Raw genomic sequence first — 16,136 nt, 5'->3', positions numbered from 1 at the left:
TACATACCTCATCAAGTTGTTGTGAAGTCGAGGTTGTTGGCATGTCTGTGGACTTAGGCTTATCCGCCAAAGCCGCCTTTTTTGTTCCCTACAAAAAAAAAATAACATATAAATTTAACATATAAAAACATTCAACAATTAAAAATGTAACACATATATATATATATATATATAAAGGTATTTCTTCTAACCCCAATCGCTTTCCGTTTGCTCAAAGGAGGCGGCGGAGATATCTTCGCCAAGTAGATGTGAGTATCAGGCCATTGGATGAAACTTCCAAGCGCATCTCCCAGAATGGTAATGTCGTCACGAACTGGGACAGGCAATGGAAATTTTTCATGGCCTGGATTGACTGTAGTTATCTCTACTATTCTATGATTCGGCAAAAGTTTTTCGCCATGAACTACAGTTTCCGCTGCTGCAGATTTGTTTTCTACGAGACCCCGCCAACACGCACAGGGGCTTTTCGATTCTATTAGGGTCGAAGAATAATCGGCCTCTTGTTTACGGCCCGAAGAATATACACATACATACATTATTATTATATCTTTGCAAAAACGCTTGAAAGATTCAAAAGATTTTGCAACAACGCTTTCTGTCTCGGCCGATTTTTGCACAAACTTCAAAGATTCATATAAATTTAACTAATTAAACACTTCATGCATACCTTATCGAAAACAGGAACCGACTTGAAGGGGATGTATCTTTGTTTTCCATCACCGTCTTCTCATCAAGTTGCATCTCCTTTTCAGACCCATTATTTACCTAATAAAATTAACCAATTCAATGGCACCATGTCGGTTGGCAAAGAACACACCCCCGATCTTACCCAAAAAAAAACAAAAGAAAAATAAGGAAGTATATTAGGTACCTGATCGGCTTTAGTTGTTACAACTTCGAAGCATTATTAGGTACCGATCTTTCTCGAATCTCGTTGACCGATACTTCCTTCTCATGTATTGCCAAGGTAGTAGCGGCCTCTTCACCAATCTGTTGTACCTTATTATTATTACCCCCTTTAGAAATGACATCCTCCATCATCTTCACTTCTTCTTCGGAAAGCTTACCTCCAGCATTCAGCTTTAGTACTACGGATGCCATTAATCAAGTCGCTTGCCAAGAATGTAATGTGTCAGCAATTTTTATCCCAACAATAACATGTGAATTGAACTTAAATGAAAATAATAGAATAAATGTTACCATGTCGGCGTTCTCGGACTTAGTCTTCCTTTTCTTCTTTATCTCGGGCGTTTTCCCATAATATTTCGTTACTCCAACCTGTAACGGACGCCCCTCAAACGACCTGGATGTTCGGGTCGGCCGATCGCTCTAGCAAGAACGTCATTACGACCACTGGGAGTGAATTTCCCTTCTTCTACCTCTTTCAATACGTTATCCTATAATATATTAAATAAACTTCAAATTATATTTGTGACTAAAATAATAAAGTTAGTAATGAACTCGTCTTAATAAAATAATGCTTACTATGTTGGCCAAAACTTCCACATCGTATTTGTCATGCGACGACCGGGATCCTTTAGGCGTGTGCCCATGTTTATAAGTTACATGCCGATCCACCTCTTTCACTCCCTTTGCCACCTACACATTAACATGGTAACATTTATACACGTAAATGTGTATCAATGCAAGTCCAAGTGTGATTAAAAAAATAAAGTCTCACAGGGCAATAATGCATGCTACTTACGAGGTCCTCTTCTATCTTTCTCAGAACCGCCTCGAGAACCATAGAATTTCCCCTTCTTGCATGAAATGTTAGCACGATTTCTTTTGCTAATGGCCTTCAAATAATTATATAAAAGCGCAAGTAGATGAGATAATAAAAAGATTATATAAAGGACTCCTTAATTAAAAAAATGATAGGTAAATCGTTAAAAGGCGAGAATATTTAACCCGAAACTTCTCGCAGTTCTCATCTTTTTGAAAAGATCCCATTCTTCCTGCTTGATGGTGGGACACTTGTTTTCCGGTGGGCTCTTACGCATCTCCCCGTTGCCTTGTCCACATACAACCAATCCCTAGCAACGCCACACTTCCACCGCCTATGGACCTCACCGCCTTATGCATTAAATACTCATCATGACTTTCATCGGGTATAATAAAGCCTTCCTTTATACGAGCCAAGTATAACTCCGCCAATTTTGGATTCAAACTTTTAACATCCTCTAAATGGATAGGCACAAACTGTCTTGTGCAAGCACCAATCCAACGGAGAAAAGACCCGCATTTGGACCAAAAGGGAAACCCTTCTCACTCCATGTTATTTCGAACGACTGTTTAGCGGCTATAGCTGCAAGGACTTTCTTGCACTTCGTAGCACCCCTCTCACCAGGCTTATTATCACCAGGCTCATTATTCTTTTGACTTCTTTTACGTTTTTCACCCATGATAATCCTAAAAACCAAATATGAATGATATAGCTGGATATGAACAACTTAACAACGTACATGCGTAGTATTATCTAAAACCCTAAACCCTAATAGGAATGAAAATTTAAAACAACAGATTGAGCTTCTAAAATCCTAAACCCCGATAAGAGGAGTAAAGTAGATGATGCGGGATGATAAAGATAACAAAGAAGACGAAAAACAAACAAATGCATGAAAAAAGAAACAAGATGATCGTCTTAAAACCCTAATGACGAAACACAAAATTAAAGTGAACATACCTGTTGATGATGATGATAAAGAGAACGAGCAGGATGATAAGGGAAGGCAACGGAATCAAGGCGTCGGAATCGGGCGGCACGGGCGACGAGAATGTAAAAAGCGAGGAAGAGAGAAGGATTAACACAGGATACCAACGGTTGGAGTAATAATGTTGTGTGTGTTAGTTTGTGTATGGCATGCTGGATGGGTTTCTATATTAGTTTTTTATTAAGACAAACTATTAACAACGGGTGCTCAAAGAAGAACCGTTGTTATATGTTAATAACAACGGGTCAATAAAAGTCAACCGTTGTCAAAAGTTTATTACAACGGGTAACATATACCCGTTGTAATATATTTTCACCAAATTTGCGCCAAATGAAATATGTCAAAAAATAATTGACAACGGGTAGAGGTACTACACCCGTTGTTGAAAGTATTAACAACGGGTAATTTAAATATAACCGTTGTTATTGTTGAACCTCTTTTTTTTTAAAAATTATCAGAATTCCATTACAGGTCCAAACCTCGTAACAATACATTATTCAAAGAATTTCAACACCAAAGATCCACATCTAATAATAAGATCAAGAAAATAAGACAACTTACACCAAAGATGCATGCATATACCGTATGTGTCCCGATGAACTATCTCAGGATCGGGACGTTTCTTGGATGTCATAGTTTCTTCGTTAACCCAAATACCTTCACCATGGTCATCACGCATATAGATGCTTTCGGTGTCCTCATGATCAGTGTCAACATCGTCGAAATAAGATACGGTGGTAGACTGATCCATTCCCTCAAAAACGACATCCCGATCATCATCATCATTATCGGATGGACTACTCCTTCTTTTCCTTATAGACAGACAAGACCACTTCTTATCCATAGGATCGGTGACATAGAACACTTGTTTAGCTTGGGATGCCATTATGAAAGGATCATCCTTATTATTGCCAACCTTACCCAGATTGACCAACGTAAATCCCATCTTATCCTTTCGGACACAATGGATGTTGTTATCAACCCAATTACATCGAAACAAAGGCATTGTGAAATCAATGTAATCTAGTACCAATATTTCTTGAATAACACCATAATAAAGGCATTTTCCCCAAATAGGCTTTTTATCTTTTGAAGTAGCAAAGTGCATTGCCTCAAATTCAGAACTCACACCACTATTTTGCATTGTGCTCACCTCATCTTGCTCGCGGGTGTAAAAAGTATATCCATTAATGGCAAAAATGTTGTAAAAGGTGACCCTGGCATTTGGACCTAAACCAAGACGTAGTAACCTAGGAGAGATGTCATCACCAGTTTGATCAAGACACTCGTAAGACAATATTCCTAAACCACACTGGAAACGTCTTCGTATGCTCGTTCGCAATCCACTTCTCGGTCTTGTTTTGGTGATCGTATTTGAGCTCATCTTTGTGTTGTTGAATATAAGGTTGCACCTCATCTTCGTTGTTTAGCACATACATGTGTGCTAAATGCAACATTTCACGTGTCACAATTTTTTCAACCCGGCCCCTAATACCTTTTCCGGTCATCCAGTCACTATGACGATTCTTAGGAACGCCAATCAACTCCTTCGGGGAGAGATGAGCGTAACAATATGAAAGAGCTTCGTCTAAAATAGCGCGTTCAAAGAATACAACCTTCCTGGACGATACCGATTAGATGTATAGTCCTTGTAGACTTTCATCAATCTTTCGAAAGGATACTGGTATCTCAAGTACACGGGCCCAAGGTACAAAATCTCCCTAACCAAGTGAATGGTCAGATGAATCATGATAGTGAAGAAAGAGGGTGGAAAATACATTTCCAACCGACAAAGAGAGGTTACAACGAGGTCCCGCAATGAATCCGCGTCATCGGGATCGATGACTTTCTCGCATATGGACTGGAAGAAGAGACAGAATCTAGTTATAGCATATCTTACCTTTTCCGGTAAAATGGAACGAATAGCCACATGTAGTAATTGTTGCATCAAAGTGTGACAATCATGTGACTTTAACCCGCTGAGTTTTAGGTCTTGCATCGACACTAGGCTTTTGATGTTCGACGAATAACCATGTGGCACTTTAATTCCATTCAAGCATGCACAGAACTCTTTTCTCTCATTCCGTGAAAGGGTAAAAGCTGCTGGCGGTAAAAATGTACGATTACCTCTCTTCTGTGGTGCCAACTCTAGCCTAATACCCATCATTTTCATATCTTCCCTAGCTGCGGCGTTATCCTTTGTTTTACCAGGAACATTCAGAAGGGTATTGATAATATTATCACAGACATTTTTCTCAATGTGCATGAAATCGAGGCAATGCCGACCTCCAGTCGGCCAATATGGAAGTTTATCAAAAAATATGGATCTTTTCTTATACCCACGAGTAGACAATTTAGAGCCGCTCTTCTTCCCATAATCTATCTCAATATGCTTTACTTTCTGATAAACTTCATGCCCACTCAAAATTCTAGGAGGTTGACGAAGTTCTTGTCTTCCATTGAATGCTTTCTGCGTCTTGCGATAACAATGGTCATGATACAAGAACCTCCTATTTCCCATATACACATACTTACGAGAAGACTTCAAGTATTCGGACTCGATATCCTCCCCACACAATGGACAAGCCTCTTTCCCATGAACCGTGTGCCCGAAAAGGTCGCCATAAGTCGGATAGTCGCTTATTGTACACAATAACATCGCTCTCAAATTGAAAGTTTCGTTCTTATATGCATCAAATACTTCTATCCCACTATCCCACAACAATCGCAAATCATCTAGAAGAGGTTCCAAATATACATCTATATCATTTCCAGGTTGTTTAGGGCCGGAAATTAACAACGACAACATCAAATACTTTCTTTTCATGCACACATATGGAGGTAAGTTATAAATAGCCAACACTACTGGCCAAGTACTATGTTGGCTACTCATGTTTCCGTGTGGGTTCATTCCATCCGTGGACAGCGCTAGACGTAAGTTTCTAGGTTCATTGCCGAACTCGGGATACTTAGCGTCGAACGATTTCCATTGCTTACCATCTGCCGGGTGTCTTAGCTTTCCATCATTTATTCTTCCCCTGCTTTTCATGCCAAGTTAACATTTTTGCATCATCGGGATTCGCATAAATCCTTATGACTCTTGGTATCAATGGAAAATACCACAACACCTTAGCCGGATCCCTTCCTTATCCTTATAACGCCACTCCAAACATTTAGGGCAATTGGTTAAGTTTTGATATAATTTCCGATACAATATGCAATCATTTGGACATGCATGTATTTTCTCATATTTCATACCCACTCCTCTTATTAGTTTTTTCGCCTCATATGTCTTAACAGGGAGAACATTACCATCACGAAGCAACTCCTTTATCAAGGCTAAAAAACTAGTGAAACACGTGTCACTCACCCCATTTGCCCCCTTGATATTATACAACTTCACCACAGTCGACATTTTTGTGAACTTACAACCAGGATAAAGAGGTGCTTCAGACTCACACAACTTCTCATACATGTTGTTAATAAGGTCATCCCAATTACTAGTGTCATCACCTACATCTTCAAAAGCAATGGAATCATCATCATTCTCTTCATTATCTATAGACCCAACATTCAACTTCTCTACTTCCAACTCTTCCAACTCAAAAACTCGGCAAACTCGGGATCATCGCTTAGCCTTTCGTGTACCTCAACATCATCTTCTTCCGAGTTATTCTCTTCCTCTAATGATTCCCCATGAAAAATCCAAAGTGTATAGGATCGACTAAATCTCCACTTTTCTAGGTGTATTTTAACGTCCGGAAAAGCCATATAGCTAATATTACCGCATCTTTCACAAGGACATGCAATACTAGAAGAACCTTTCAAATTGTTCTAAACGAATTCATAAAATTCAGCTAAACCATCCTTGTAGGTGCGGTCACTCATATTTGCATCAATCATCCAAGTTCGAGTCATTATTCTACATTCGTAATAATAGGCAACTAATTCAGAAAATACAATAATAGGCAAACAAATAAACGAAATAAGCGTTGCTAAGAAACATATATATACCTGATTGATAAACACGCGCGATGAGGGAGAGAAGACGTGACAACAGTGACGGAGATGAAGACAGAGAGACGATCAGGGAGGAATGGAGGATGATATAGTAGCAGTATTAGCTTGTGTTTGTGTTTGTAGCGTATAGCAGAATAAAGCAATATGTTGTTCTTAAGATTTTCATAATATTAATAACAACGGTTATTGAGACTACAACCGTTGTTAAAACGTATTAAAAACGGGTTCTAATATAACCGTTGTGATTACTTTTCACTAATTTGGCGCCAAACCATTAACAACGGTTAAAATTTAACCGTTGTTATTAGTTTTTTTATTAACAACGGTTGTTTAAGTATGACCCGTTGTTAAAAGAAATAACAACGGTTAACAACGCATAACCGTTGTCATTAAGTTTGGTAAAATTCGCGGAAAAAATTCTACAACGTGTTTTGATGATTTTCGTGAATAAGCGTTGTTAAAGGGCCGTTGTGGTTGCCTGTTTTTGTAGTAGTGTAGTAATTAAATGACCATTTTATGAGAAAGTAATTTTATATTACTAGTCAATTTGTTAAATATGATTTATTTAATTTATAAATGATATTTAATTTGTTAAATATGCATTTTAAATTAAAACAAGACATAAGACATGTCACATGTCACATGACATACAATTGTACAATTGACAAAAATAAAATGGACTCAATATTACAAGGAAAACCGTTTTTATATGTAGTGAGTGGGTGTTGATGGTTTTTGTTATTTAAATAATAAAATAAACATCATGATGACATCTACTACTAGCTAGCTTTTCTTGTGAAGAACAAAAGTAATTGGGAAGAAAAATTTGTCTACCCTATGCCTTCCCAACCGGTTTTCCATATAGGAAATTAGAGAGAAATTTTTCTCTAGAGAATTCATTCTTACTTTTTATGAAAAACCTCCCTTCTCTCTCTTGTTCTTCACAAAAATTCTTTTTGTGAATCTAATTTGTTTAAATCAAACACTAATAATACTAAAAGTAGTATATGAGTATTAGTAATAGATTTTAAGGTAAACCACAATATAAACATCTAGTGCATGTTAGTTTGTGGGATTAAGGGATAGTTTTGGGTGCAACTAATTGGAGGGCTTCTAATTTGAAGTCAAGTATGTTCATCCATTAATGGAAAGCTCAAGAACTAACAAGAAGGAGATCTTGTTGGTGCCCAATATGACCGAAATTATTATGGTGAGAAAATGTTTTCTTATCTTCTTTTATTAAAGATTTCATGCATAAAATCCACCTTTAATTTTATGACAAATTAATTTAAACATATATGAGTATGTTAGTATGTATAAAGATCGACATTTCTTTCAACAACAGCTTCCAGTCGATTTATTAATACCAGTTTGTAACAATTTATTATGACAATCTCGTATAATATATACTTTAACTATAAATATCGCATATTTATAGTTAGCTAATTAAATATAACCGATTATATTCAACTATGAATTAACATCTTAATTCGTTCAAGCTAACATTATATACATTAATTAAATATAACATATTATATTCAATTTACGAATTGACAGATAATTCGTCTCAGCTAATATTATTTAATTGTATTAAATAATCGTCTCATTAACACATTGACTAACTGTTTAGTCAAATACATGGACTAACCTTTTAGTCATATAAGGCATCAATGTGATTACATTTCCATAATCACATATCTCAAACACATCCTTTAGGTGTGACTTTTAGCGACCAGTTGATCACCGCCATTAGTATGATAATAACGTCAAACTTTCTAGCAAGCCAACCGTTATTAAGTAATCGTTAATCAACTGATAAAATACGAAGTATACCCTTGTGAACCTATAAGAGATTTATAAATGTTATCACACTAATTTTGGAGGACACAAGCTCCAACAATCTCCCACTTGTCCTCACAAGTGTATGTGCGATAACCGATTCTCATATCCTAAAATTTCTCCCACTCAATGTAAAACAATTTCGAAAATCCGTATTCACAAAGGTCGTATTTTACAAGTGATCAATATCAAGAGTGGTTTCCCCGACTAGAGAGTAACTTAACTGATAAACGAATCATCATTCGAGCATGGCCATGCATTTCAGTTACAACTCCTCGAGTGGCCCTGAGAAATAACTAAACCTGATAAAGGTTGGATATTTTCTTCAACTCGAATCCTGCAGATATAAGCACAATATGAAATGACCCACAAAAAATTTGCTTAGCCTCCTGTTACGGCAGACCATGAGAATGAAACCAAAGTCACCCAAAAACTGCCTTAATCTCAAGAGACAGTCGATAGTCAAAAGAATCGACTCTAGGAACACAATGGACGTCCAATCCACGACCTGGCACCGAATGTTATTAAACATTTAGGACTCCATTACGTTGTCATAATTTTTGTCCGACGAGATATCATTATAACTCGTATCTGTGATCGATTAGCCAACTGTTTGACTTATGGCTCATTGAACCCACCATCAATCGACTGCACAATATAATAGCCAGAGTTATCAGCTCATGTAGGCGATTACGGACCAAAACAAATATAATGTAATTCAGTTCACTTTGTGGCGTTCAATGTTGTCATTACAATCCACATGAAAAACAAAATATGAAATAAAACGATGAAGTTATAAATAGTATATGAAAAAGATAATGTATCGAATCCATAAACAACTACTACAACTCAGGAACACGTTTAATTCCCATGGAAATAACGTGCCCTTCATGCTTATCATAATTCAACGGTTTAATGAGAGGATCCGCGATGTTGTCATCCGAAGCTATCTTGTCAATCACTATCTCCTCTTGCTCCACATTATCACGGATCAGGTGAGCTTTCTGATGTACATGTCTAGACTTGTTGCTAGACTTAGGCTCCTTAGCCTGGAAGATGGCACCTCTATTGTCACAATAGATGGTGATCGGGTCATTCGAACTAGGAACTACCGTGAGTCCTTGTAAGAATTGACGCATCCATATAGCTTCCTTTGCTGCTTCCGAAGCGGCATAGTACTCGGATTCAGTGGTAGAATCTGCTAAAACATCCTGTTTGGAACTCTTCCAGCTGACCGCAGCACCATTAAGAGTGAAGACGAACCCGGACTGAGATTTTGAATCATCTCGATCCGTTTGGAAGCTAGCATCTGCGTAATCGATTGCGTATAGCTTAGTATCTCCTCCATAAGTCAATACCCTATCCTTAGTCCTCCGTAGGTACTTAAGGATGTTTTTAACAGCTATCCAGTGTGATTCACCTGGATTCTTTTGGTACCGACTCGTCATACTCAATGAATATGCCACGTCTGGACGTGTGCATATCATGGCATACATGATTGATCCTATGGCTGATGCATAAGGAACACGACTCATGCGCTCAATCCCTTCAGGCGTCGTGGGTGACTGAGACTTGCTCAAATGCATCCCAGACGTCATTAGAAGGTTCCCCTTCTTGGAGTTGGTCAAGCTGAACCATTCAAGAATCTTATCCAAATAAGACTCCTGACTCAGTGATAACATCCGTCGTGATCTATCTCGGTAGACACGGATTCCCAATATGCGTTGTGCCTCACCCAGATCTTTCATCTGGAAATGGTTCTTCAACCATCCCTTAACCGAAGATAAGAGAGGAATGTCATTCCCAATCAAGAGTATGTCATCGACATACAATATCAAGAAAACATCTTGCTCCCACTCGACTTGATATATAAGCATGGTTCCTCGACCGATCGAGTGAAACCATACTCTTTTATCACCTGGTCGAAACGATGATTCCAACTCCGAGAAGCTTGCTTAAGTCCATAAATGGAACGCTTAAGCTTGCACACTTTCTTAGGATTTTCAGGATCTATGAAACCTTCGGGTTGCACCATGTACAACTCCTCCTCCAAATAACCGTTTAAGAAGGCGGTTTTCCCATCCATTTGCCAAATTTCATAGTCATGAAAAGCGGCAATCGCTAAGATTATTCGAATGGAACGCAGCATAACTACGGGTGAAAAAATTTCATCATAATGCAATCCGTGCACTTGAGTGAAACCTTTTGCCACTAGTCGTGCCTTGTAGGTATCTGGTTGCCCGTCTACAGAACGCTTTATTTTGTAAAGCCATTTGCACGGTAGAGGTTTTACCTTATTAGGTAAATCAACAAGATCCCATACGTTATTCTCATACATGGAGTCCATCTCGGATTGCATGGCTTCAAGCCATAGCTTTGAGTCGGAACAGGTCATGGCACCTTTATAGGTAGCGGGTTCATTACTCTCTAGGAGAAAAATGTCATTCTCCTCGACCATACCAATGTATCTGTCTGGAAGATTAGAGACTCTACCCGACCTCCTAGGTTCCTGAGGAATATTAACCATATCACCAGCTGAAGGAACAACTTCCTCCATCTGTTCCTCGGTTGTTGGTTCTTGAATCTCCGACAGCTCGAAGGTTCTATTACTTGACTTGTTCTCTAGAAATTCTTTCTCTAAGAACGTCGTACTAGCCGCAACAAAAACTCGTTGTTCGGTAGGCGAATAGAAGTAATGACCAAACATTTCTTTTGGATAACCAATAAAGTATGTCTTGACCGATCGTGGGCCAAGCTTATCCTCGTGCCTCCACTTGACATAAGCCTCGCAGCCCCAAACCCGAATAAAGGATAAGTTAGGTACCGTTCCCTTCCACATTTCATATGGAGTCTTGTCGACAGCTTTAGTCGGACTTCGGTTAAGTATAAGAGCAGCTGACAAAAGAGCAAAACCCCATAATGAATCAGGTACTACCGTGTGACTCATCATGGATCGAACCATATCAAGTAATGTTCGATTTCTCCGTTCGGACACCCCATTTAATTGAGGTGTTCCAGGTGGAGTTAACTGTAAAACGATTCCACAGTCTTTAAGGTGTTGATCAAACTCATTTGAAATATATTCGCCACCCCGATCTGAACGGAGTGCTTTAACCTTTCTTACGAGTTGGTTCTCAACCTTATTCTGGTATTCCTTAAATTTCTCAAAGGACTCACTTTTATGCTTCATTAAGTAGACATATCCATATCTACTCAAATCGTCCGTGAAAGTGATAAAATATCTATAGCCATCTCTAGCGGTAATTGACATAGGTCCACATACATCAGTATGTATGAGTCCTAATAGATCACTAGCGCGCATTCCAATACCTTTGAAGGAAATTCGAGTCATTTTGCCGATAAGACATGATTCACACGTGCCAAATGTAGAAATATCGAATGCGGGAATAGTCCCATTCTCGACGAGTTTTTTTACACGTTTTTCATTTATGTGTCCCATTTGACAATGCCATAGATAAGTTTGATCTTTATCACCAACCTTTAATTTCTTATTATTCACATGTAATATATCCATGGTTTGATTTAAGATGTAAATTCCATTCATGGAAACTACTTTGCCATAAATCATTTCATTGAAAGATAAAATACAGCTATTATCCTTTATTGAAAATGAAAAACCGTCTTTATCAAGTACGGAAATAGAAATAATGTTCTTAGACAAACTGGGTACATAGTAACAGTTATATAAATATAACTCAAAACCACTAGGGAGTTGGATTACGTATGTTCCCTTTGAGACTCGCAAAGAATCGTAGCTCCATTCCCGACTCGCAGGTCCACATCACCCTTTCCGAGAGGTGTGATGTTTTTTAGGCCCTGCAAATGATTACACAGATGAGAACCACAACCAGTATCAAGTACCCAAGTTCCAAAACTTGCATGGTTAATCTCAATCATATGAATATAAGATGACATACCAACAGGAGTGACGCGGCCTGCTTTTATGTCCTCACGGTACGCGGGACAGTTCCTCCTTCAATGTCCAGTCTTGTGACAATGGTGGCACTCAATGTCACCGCCCTTGCTCTTTGCCTTGCCTTGTGAGCCACTAGTCTCATCAGGCCCACTCTTACCGTTTCCTGGCTTCTTAAAGTTTGGCTTACCTACAGTTAGGTCGCCGGGAGCTTTGTCCTTACCTTTATTCTTTTTGGAAATCATGAGAACATCTTGCTTCATGCTCCCACTCAATTTCATATCCTTCTCGGTCTGTACGAGAAGTGAGTGTAGCTCATGAGGACTTTTCTTCATGTCATTCATGTAGTAATTTGCCCTGAAAAGGGCAAAACCATCATGAAGTGAATGAAGCATACGGTCAATGACTATGCTCTCACTGATTTTGCAATCAAGTGCCTCCAATTTCTCGACATTCTCAATCATGTTAAGAATGTGTAGGCTAACCGGTTGGCCCTTCTGGAGTTTCGCATCAAAGAAGCGACAGGTATGCTCATAAGTAACGATTCTCGGTGCTTTTGAGAACTCGTTAGTGAGCGTGGTGAAAATCTTGTTTGCACCTTGGGCAATGAAGTGTCTTTGCAAATTTGTTTCCATTGCAAAAATGAGTACGTTCTTTATCGCACCCGCTTCCATGACGAAGTCACTATAAGAAGTGACTCGTTAACTCCTGCATTGGGGCCTGAGTTTACCGGTATTGGCTCAGTTAAGTACTTGAGCTTACCGTCAGCAATGGCAGCATTCCGCAATGATGCCTCCCAGTCCGCAAAGTTGGACCCGTCATTTTTCAGACGTGTGAACTGATTCATGTGGTCCATGAAAGCTTTCAGCCAGGACTCGCGTCCAAGTGTGGCACTTGGCATTAGGATTTAGTTATTTCCAGCCATTTGTTGTAACAGTATTATCAAAATAAAACGTATTCTACACTGCGAAAAGAAGAATAAATATAATAAGCATACTCATCGTTATGATTTAAGTCTTAATGCAATACTGTTATAAGCAAAGACTCAAGCATTTATACAATTGACCTCCCTCAAGAATTATATAAATGATCCCAAGACTCAATTATCTGTAAATTGATAAGCCAACCTTTTGGCTAATTCTACTGTTAGAATTCTTGGTCGATAAATTTCTGTAAATTCTATCTTTAGTCCATCATAATCATGAGAAACTCTTCGGATTATAATGTTGAGGTAAACTAAGTCAACACAAACTACTTACCCAACGTAGATGGGGTCAAATGGAGAGTAAGGTCCTATATGCCTACCGACGAAGAAGGGATTCATAGTTGTTTGCCCTTATAAAGACTGGTCTCAATTTCATTTTTAGAGGAAGATCCCATCAACTTTATTTTAATTCATTTTAAGTGAACTAATATCTAGCATGCGTGAATGAATAAACTAAGATGATGGCTTATAATGGTGTGACATTTGTATGTCTATGAAAACTAACATTCAATCTATATGTGTCAATTTTCATGCATTTTAGTAGGTGGTTTGGTTTAGGCGGAATATGATGCACTAACTATCATGCGAATGAAAAGTAACGAGAATGAAAAACGTAAAACAAAATAAAGTCCTAGTGTGGCCTATCTACCAAAATGAACATAAATACAACTTTGGAATCCATCCTTGGACCCGAGAAGCTTGTCTTGATGTTCCATCTTGGTCCATGTAGCGGGAGTGAGCAATCCAATCTCCATCTTTAGTCTTCTCAAAATTACAATTTAAAAATTACAAATAAACCTATTTACATTCTAATTTCAAAACCATAATATAAAAGAAAACCAAACGGAGATACGAGATCTCAAATTACATTAAAATTTATGTTTCCATCATTACGAAAACATAATTTAACTAAGGCCACACTAGGTATTACAAATTACAACCGATTGCAAAAATACGTAAATAAAACCATTCAACGATTCATTCAACTAAATAAAAAAGCATCAACTATAAAATTAAACATACAAGACATAATTCCTTAATTATGTAGATTAATTTATCCAAACCACCTATTTAATTGATCAAATTATGTGACAATTCCTCAATTACTCACAATAATTTTAATCTTAATACATATTAATCTTGTAATATGAATTAATCCAACATTATTTTAAACCTCTTTAAAAGAATTAGGTATCTTAAATTTTGTGAACTTTTTCACAACTAACTATCATACATTATAAATTTAATGTATAATAATTATTTGCCAAAAACAACAATAAAAGAAAAAAAAAACAGAAATTTTTTTCTTTAAAATATGCTCTCGGCAAACAGGAAAAAAAACGGGAAAAAACCAGAATTTTTTTTTTTCTTTTTCAATGCTCACGGCAAGACCAAAAAAAAAAAAACAGATTTTTTTATTTTTTTCTTTGATGCTCACGGCTGGAATTAAAAAAAAAAACGAAACAACCTTTTTTTTTCTTCTTCGGCATTTCAGCAAAAACCGAAACAAAAACAGAATTTTTTTTTCTTAAGCTCACGGCTTTCAGCCGTTTATACTAACTTTTGTCGAAGAAAAAATATGTGGACAAAAAGTTTAATGTTGCTAATATAACATGATTGACATAAACATCATCTATTAATTTAAACATGGATTCAAACTTCATAATTCAATTTAACCTCTTAAAATAAATATCCAAATTATGACAAAATTGATTATCCGTATATATGATTCATCACAATTGATTTGAACATGATTAAATTAACTTCTATGCCAAAACTATATAGCAAAAACAATTTATCAACAATGAAACAATTTCTATTTACATTTTAATTTAATCCTTATTAAATCAAACATCTACAAATTCATCATATAATCATTTTAACATATTAAAACAACAATATGAATAAATTAAAATGGAAATAAAACAACAAAAATGAAAAAAACATATCGGCTGGAAAAATTTTCAATTCGGCCGAAATTTTTTTTATTTTTCTTTTTCTCGGAATTTTGTTAAAATTCAATTATGAAATTCATATAAAATAATTTCGTGGCCTTGGCTCTGATACCACTTGTAGGAAATATCGGTATACTTCCTTTAAGAAATTACGGATTATAACGAAGTTATAATTATGAATACGAGTCATAAATGAAATAGCATAAACAAAATAGAAAAGATTAAGAAACAACCTTTGGTCCTAGCAAAAATGGCCTAAGAACAATATCAAAATGATATTCGCCTAATCGTTGCACCCAAGATGCTCCGAGAAATGCCCCTCAAATTGCTAGAATGAGATCCCCAAATTCACTAATTAATTTTAGGGTTTTTGTGTTTTTTTTTTTATTGATGAGAGAATATTATGTCAAATTGGAATAAGGAAAAATGATGTCCCTTTGGCCTCTTGTAACCGTGGGAAAATGGGAGTGAATTAGAGGAAGATTTTTTCTTCCTCTTTTTCCTCTTATTCGGTTTTCCCACCTACCAAAAATAAAGGGGATTAAATCTTCTTATTTTGGTAGTATACAAAATGTATATAAAGTGTATTATTTATCAATTGTCATTAATGTTGTTCCGTATTAATAATTCTACACACAACAGCTTGCAGTCGATTTATTAATACCGGTCTATAACAATTTATTATGACA

This window comes from Silene latifolia, chromosome 11, assembly GCF_048544455.1.
Source record: "Silene latifolia isolate original U9 population chromosome 11, ASM4854445v1, whole genome shotgun sequence".
NCBI classification, from domain to species: Eukaryota; Viridiplantae; Streptophyta; class Magnoliopsida; order Caryophyllales; family Caryophyllaceae; genus Silene; species Silene latifolia.
Note: the sequence above shows the minus strand (reverse complement) of the source record.